Source organism: Patagioenas fasciata, chromosome 7 (genome assembly GCF_037038585.1).
Source record: "Patagioenas fasciata isolate bPatFas1 chromosome 7, bPatFas1.hap1, whole genome shotgun sequence".
Lineage (NCBI taxonomy): Eukaryota > Metazoa > Chordata > Aves > Columbiformes > Columbidae > Patagioenas > Patagioenas fasciata.
In genome coordinates this window covers 9,814,565-9,822,210 of record NC_092526.1, presented here as the reverse complement: position 1 = coordinate 9,822,210, position 7,646 = coordinate 9,814,565, and the positions used below count along the sequence as shown (strand labels likewise).

Here is a 7,646-nt window from a genome sequence, read left to right as displayed (position 1 = left end):
CTCCTGAATATGTGGCAGCAATAAAACAAGAACAACAAAGGCAAGCGGTAGCTGCCCACTGTAGGATGTCTCATCTAGTTCGAGTTCAGCTGTGCAATACAAGCCCAAGTCTCTGTAGTTTGATAAAAAAATCCACCTTAAAACAACAAAAAACACAACTACTGCTCTGAAGGATTAGCACAAGGATGTATCTTTGTTCACCGAGCCCTTTTTAGTTTTGAAAAAGGAGTTTCTTACATCAAAAATAGATAATTCTTTCATGTTACTGTCAGCTCCATCGCCCACCTAAAATTGTGTTATTACCACTGACAGAAAGACAGGTGTTAACAGCTGGAAAGAAAACAAATGTAGAGCGCTGTGGCAAAATGTGAGCAGAAACAGATGTGTGAGCAACTTTGTCTTTGATATTTATTTTAATGGTGTTTCTCAAATATGTTTAATATTTATGCAGCTATAGTTTCAGCTTTCACTGACACCCTAGAGCCAGCACACGGCATTATTCACCTCTGCCACCACTTATATTCTTTCCCTGCCTTCCTACCATCATAAACCAGCATCTGTAAATCTCTCAGGAAATGCCAGTTTATTCCTCCTCCCCTCCCCCAGTATAAAATGGATAGAGTTTTTTAGCAGTGGGAGTTCAGTGTGATTAGTATGCTAATACAGGAGAGAGAAAAGGAAATGGAGATGAGAGATACAGTCCTGTAGCGAAGAAAAGCAGGAACAACAGAGAGGAGGATCTCTGCTAATCAATTAACCTGCAACGGACCTAATGCCATAAGAAGCTATTGTGCATAAAGGGACAAAATTCTCGGTGACAGATGGCGCTTGGGCTCATGATATTACGGGGTTACTGCTTGAGAGCTTGTTTACCTCCCATACAGGGGTAAGCAATAAAGCAATAAAATTGCTTATTTATTTTAAAGAGAGAAGTTGAAATGCTTATTTACCAAATCAATCAAGGTTTACTAAGGCAGAACAGCCACAATTCTCACAGTCCTACAATGCTGGATACTTCAATGATTTCAAATAGCAATTATCTATTGCAGTTTCTTGAACCCGCTCTGATTGCAAAGAGACATTTAATTTGCAAATTTTGATGAAAATTGTCATTTTTTTAATTGCCTATTTCACCAATTTGAATTATAAAACAAACGATTAACTAGAAGCTCATTTTTACTTGCCTTGGGCAAGCCCGGAAAATATTTGTCAAGACCCAAGTCTGTCTGCTTAGCATTTGAGTTGAGAAATGCACAACTGCCTTCAAGTCAACATGAGCTGTGACAGAAGCAAGACTATTATTTAACAGTAGCTGAAAATGTCAAAAACAAGCGGTGTCTGGCATTTTGACAGGACGATGTTGAAAAGGAACCACTTTTTTTTAATTCCCCAACAATTGGTTCACTGTAAAACAAAACTGTACAATTATCACTCGGCTCTGAGTATGGCTTTGGTGGGTCCCTTTGAACTGGTGGCGATGAAGGAGACAGGTGGGTCTCCATGTCCTGCTGGCAGCCGCCTGTGAGTCCCAACCATGGGCCAGACCTTCCGTCCTTCAAGCCAACCCACGCTCTGCTCCCAGGAATGGACACGGCGTCATCTAAAAATCCACATCAGGCCTCAGGCACATCGACTCCATGAAGACATCTGAAAAATAAGGACATAAGTAAATGTTTCAAGGTATATGTTTTAGATGTTGACTGGCTGTCAGAATAAAACGCAAGCATCTTTTTAAAAGTAGGTATTGCACCTGGGCATTAATCAGCCTTTTTTACATTTGAATTCATCACAAAGGGGCAGCAGATCTAATTAAAAATAGTATTGTGATGAAGAGAAGCCTGATATTGCAGGAGTGCAGGAAAACCAATACCTAAAATACTTTCTTCCCACAGGGAGATTAAGTTGGAAGTCATCATTTTAATCAATTGTAAGATGCAACAGTGCTTACAACAAACAGTATTGTGAACCGTGTCAGGGTAACAGTGCAACAGGCGATAAGATATTGTTTTCAAGAATTTTATACAGCAGAATGAATAGGCCTTAATAATTTAAGAGATCTTCATGTGATGATCTTCATTGCACACACCAGACACTCAGTACCCTTTATCTGAGCTTGCGTAGAACCATTTTCTAGTAGCTTTTCATACCTAAGTCCCTTTAACATCAGTCAGTATCAGATAGGATGACAAATCCCATGAAGATTTGTCTGTACAAGTGTCAGCTGTCTGTTTATGTTCTTCCTGAGGGAAATCTCAGCACGTACCTCACAGCAGTTGTGCAAGAGAGACATCAGGAGATATGATGTGTGGCCCCTGTACTAGGTTGCCTCCCTTAGTAATCTGCTATGTAGCAGGTACATGACCAACCTCACCACATCTCTCAGAGTTTCATTAGTTACTGTGACCTTTGAAATCACAAACTATCAAAGTTTAACAGTTTGTCAAAGCGAAGGTATTCCATGAAAAGCTGCTTCAGATGACGCCAGAAAGTACGGACTGTCCCCCACGGCTTTGAAACTTCCCTGATGAGATAGTTTGGGGGTTTCTGGTAGCAACCCAATCTCTTTCTTGTTGCACAGCATCTCTGGTACCTCACTTTTATGACCAGTGGAAGGCAGAAGAAGCCAACACTGCTGACAAGAGGCCTTCCTTTTACACTCACCATGCACTGGTGCTGCGATGGAAAGGAGAGCACTGGGGAACTGCTCCTGCTTCAGCTAAGTCCACTTTATTTTCTGGGAGAAGATTAAGGGACTGCATTTGGCAAGCACAGGTCCCAGTAGCACAACATCTTCATTTACCAGTGAGCTGATCCAGAATGGTGAAATCCAGTGGTTTTCAAATTCCAAGCAGCACTCCACATCCAGGGACATGGGGTTCAAAAAAGCACCTGAGAGTGGCACATGTGGGTCTGAAAAACCAACTCTTCCTCTCGTCTTTAGGTATACTCCCACAGAGGTTAAGGTTTAAATGCAAATGCGACTTGTGATATTTCTGTCTGTCCCTTGATACTTCAAAAAGGCAATTCTTCTTTATAAATTTACATTAAAAAGAAAAATCAAAACCCCAGCATGTGTGGGCTATACATATGCCACTGGTATTTATCTTTGTGCTGGGCATTTTGACCTGACATCTAAACTGAGCTCTGTTTTTTATCTACCCAGCTTATCAAGTGACCCGTTGTATCACTGCTCTGCACTGTCCCAGAGTTCATGCCCTGGACCAGGGCAATGATAAAAGTCTGCAGAACAAACCCCCAGAAAAACGTTTCCGGGAATGGGTGTCTCACCTTCTGCCAGCTTCACTACTTCTTAACATGGCACCTCTATGTTACTTACTTACATGATACTACATGTCTATCATTTCTTATATCACTTATCACCATCATGGATACATCACATCGATTCATGTCCTTGAAACATCAGTCTTAAGGATCTTCCAATTCCTCTTTTCCAAGCCACTATTCCAGCTGCATTTTTGCTTGTTGCACTGGTTTGAGGAAACCGATTTGTAAGAGGAGCCTGAAACCACACAAAGGAGTATTATAGCTCTCCAGTTCAATCAGAACAGGCACAGGTCCAACACAAATCCTCAGCTGAATTACCTACAAGCAAAATACTGGATAACTAAAAAAATAATGCAAGATCACGGCAAGCATTTATGACAACAAGCTCATCAGCAGCCAATGTTGGTGATGCATTTGCATTTGCATCATTATTAATCTGATCTGCCAGATCTGATTCTTATATATCAGTCGTCCTGAAGAGATACCATAAAAACCACACATTGTAAATCACAGAAAATTATTACAGTTTTCACCAGTGGTGAAAGAGAAGGAGGAAAGGCAGATTCTGCAGTGTGCTGCTCTTACTTGTTGCACAAAGCAGGAATTTTTTTGACCTGTATCACATTAGAAGAGAAGTCTAAATAATTTCATCCCTTCCAACCAGTGGGCCGAATTCCCGACCAGCATGAACTGCTGCACATCCACTGGAATCGATGGCACTACGCCAGTTCAGCTGAGAACTTGGCTTTGCATGTCAGTTCATTCAGCAATGATTGCACTTGACACGCAGCACAGAACAAGCATTTATTTTTAAAAAGAAAACAGTGGAGTCTTTCAGAGCTAACCCAGCCTATAAACAGTCCCGGTTCCAAGAACGGGATTAACTGTCCTTAGCTTAGGTTCCTATGTACTTGTGCAAAGGACGAGCAAGGAGAAGCAAAAAAGCAGGTCTCACCACTCCAGACAAGAAATGCTGGTAGGTAGAGCAGCACAACTTTGTTTTTCATTAGAACTCATAATTGACATATGCACTTAATGTCCTTACAGGGCTATCACCCCACCTGCCCACCTCCCTCGCTTTTACCAACCAAAGTGCCCAGGGACAGATCACTGGTTTCTCACCAAGTTCAAAAGGACCATGTCAATCTCAGCAAGAAGTTGCTACAGCCATTTTCCTGTGAATTCTCTGGTGGCACAGCCAGGTTTATCCCAGGCATTCCTAGTCACCGGGGAAACAACTGGCACAGCTGGGTTAGAGGACAACAGATGAGCCCAAACACCCTGGTGATCATGGCCAATAAAGTGATGCTTTTGGAGAACAGCTGAAAATCAGAACAAGTCAATACAAACACACCACATCTGTAAGGCTTCCCCTCGTTTTGAAAGCCAGGATGAAGTCAGAATGATCAGAAGAGGTCTACAAAGTTGGTGAAGGGTTTGGAGAGGGAGTCGTAAGAGGAGCGGCTGAAGTCACCTGGTTTGTTCAGCCTGGAGAAGACTGAGGGGAGACCTCATTGCGGTTACAGCTTCCTCACAAGGGGAGGAGGAGGAGCCCGCGCTGAATTCTTCTCTTTAGTGACTGGTGACAGAACCCAAGGGAATGGCAGGAAGATGTGCCGGGGCAGGTTTAGGTTGGACAATAGGAAAAGGTTCTTCACCCAGAGGGTGCTGGACACTGGAACAGGCTCCCCAGGGAGGTGTCACAGCCCCAAGCCTCACAGTGTTCAAGACGAGACTGGACAACATCCTCAGACACATGGTGTGAACTGTGGGGTTGTCCTGTGCAGGGACAGGAGATGGACTCGATGATCCTTGTGGGTCCCTTCCAACTCAGGACATTCGATGATTCAATAACACTTGTGTCCTTTTCTTTCTTGCAGCACTATGCAAAATGTTGTAGCTTCTCCTTACATAACTTCTACTCAGCAAATTTAGTTGCAAACCTATTTCTCCAGTTTTATTTTAGTTCACATTTTTCCCTGAACAATGGCATTAAGCAAATCTTGCTTTGAGGTTTAATTACCAAAGATGTATAAAATATCTAAAATGTTGGTTTATCTCACATAATACAAGGCATACATTGAGCTAACAAGAAAACTGAAATAGCAGAATTACGCTGCGAATTCAGACAGCAACATATTCATACAGATTTTCTTTCAACAAATATTTTGCCGTATTTGCTTTAAAGGCTCAATTTCAGGGTTTCTACCAACAAATTCAAAAAAACAGACCTTACGGTTCTACCTGCGCACTATCCCATTGCACATACTCTGCAATGTGTACACATAGCCCTGTATAACTACAGTACAACAGGACACTCCCTGCAGGGAAGTTTTTAAGTGCAAAAGTCAAGGGGGAACTACTGCCAGCTCAGAAAGCAAATCCTGTGAACTTCAGAGTGGGGACATCGCGCATTGCGTCTGATGCTGCCGCCCACGGCACATTGGGCGCCACCGAGCTCCCAACTGGCTCAGCCCAGGGAAACTTAGCAGCAGCCCTTGCCCTTCATATCCTTAGTTATGTTGTTTCCTGTCTGCTGCAGTGCTCTTCAGGCTCAAAAACAACATGTGAAAGTGTAACAAGAGCTGCTAAACTTCTGCACTTCAGAAACAAAGAGGAAGAAAAGAAAACCTCAAAAAAAAATGCAAAACTAAGTCGAACTTGGACTTCGGCACCAATCGGATCAAGAAATGAGCCCCACCTCTTCCCCAGCACGGCTTCTAAGCATTCCGAGCAGCAACTCCCAGTATGCTGAAAAGCCCAGGCATTACGTTTATCCTTTAATTTGAAGCTTTGTCATTTGACCAGGGGAAGGTAATCAGGACAAAGCTCTGGATCATGTTGCTCAAAACATGACAACAGACACACCAAAAACCCAAGCTGGCTCCATGCAGCAATTAAAATAGTGTTTACTATTCCATGACAGTTAACATGTTGGGCTGACCTTTCATTTACTGTTTAGTACTGAACATTAAGCTGCAAAATTACTCATGCTTTGCATTTAGCACTGGCATCAAAACTAACAGCATTAGATAGATATTCCCATGGCGAGGCACGCGTTCCCTCTGCCCAGCTGTGCAGGTACTTCTATAAGCACCGTATTTGATATTTAACATCACTTCCACAGGTTACATTCATCCGTTACCATTAGGAATTATTGGTAACACTGCTCCAAAATGTAAAAAGCATATGCAAAATGTCCAGGGTGACGCAGCTGGTAAAATTCTGTCCCTTCCTTACATGCTGGGAGAGATAAAAAGGGAAGGCTGGTGTATGCCCAGAGGTCCCTGTGGCAGCTCCCAGCCAGATGGCAGAAACACAGCAGCTACAGAGGAAAAATTTCTTTGTTTTCTCTTCTTTGAGCTGCTTACAGCAGCCACATTACACAGGGAGGCACAAGATGGGTTCCACAAGAGCCTGGTAGCGGTCGGAATATTTGCCCTGAAATGGGCAACTTTCCATTTGACACCCTTGGGCTGGACGTGGGCAGGGAAGGACACGGAGTTTCCATTCCCCACGGCGTTGCTCTCGTGGAGAGGCTGGAGATGAAAGGTAAACTCTCCAGGAAGGCAGCTTTGCCAGTGTATTTTTGACTAAACTCAGTGTTACAAGCAGGTAAAATTATGGTTATTCCCGTCCTTGGCTGTAATAAGCCTGGTCAGACACTTGGCACGCACAGGACTCTGCATTTTGACAGCAGAGTTTGGGGTTTTGGGTCACAGATTGCCCCATCCAACACAAACACACATCTTTTCCATTCACCCCCTGCACTCTTTCCGGCTTTCACTTGCGTTTCGGTCCCGCTGTGGGCACTGCATCACAAATACTGCCCGACCGCTCGCAGTCTTCCTGCACCTCTGCCTGGAGGCCTTTTCACTGCACATTTCTAACCCTCCATTTGTTACATCCTTTTTGAGACAGTGACGGGCAAGGGGAGAGTCTGTGAATCCCAGAATAACATTCAGTTCATATCCAGACCAGAACATTAATAAATACAAATATCATTTATTATGGGGTTCCCTGCCATTCATGTTATTTCCATATTCATAGGGCCTATTTATATCTATATCTCTATTTTCTGTATTGCAACTGAAGTTATCTGGCTTATTTTCCCCAGCTCAAATATTCCCATTGCAGATTCAAAAGGGCAAATTTACAAAGGCTGCTCAGCATGCTAATTGTGATAGAATCACCACTGATTTGATCTTGCCTGCTTATTTCGTAGTATTTCTAGATGGCAGTTTTGTGCGATCAATAAGCCAGCTCAATGGTCAAAATTATTAGGAGATTGCTGATAGAAGGTAACTCAGGGTATTTTAAAAATCAGTATAATTTCTTAAAGAAAGAAGAAGCCTATCAAA

The 7,646-nt window shown here is 42.9% G+C and overlaps 1 long non-coding RNA gene across 1 annotated transcript; it reads right to left on the bottom strand.

Annotated features, from left to right (window-relative positions):
- Positions 1-394: 394 nt before the first annotated feature.
- LOC139828409 (uncharacterized) lies at positions 395-4,641 on the bottom strand. Its single transcript, XR_011739947.1, has 2 exons — positions 2,662-4,641; positions 395-1,647 (listed from the first exon to the last, which is right to left on the bottom strand). It is a non-coding gene; the product is annotated as an uncharacterized lncRNA (long non-coding RNA).
- Positions 4,642-7,646: the final 3,005 nt, after the last annotated feature.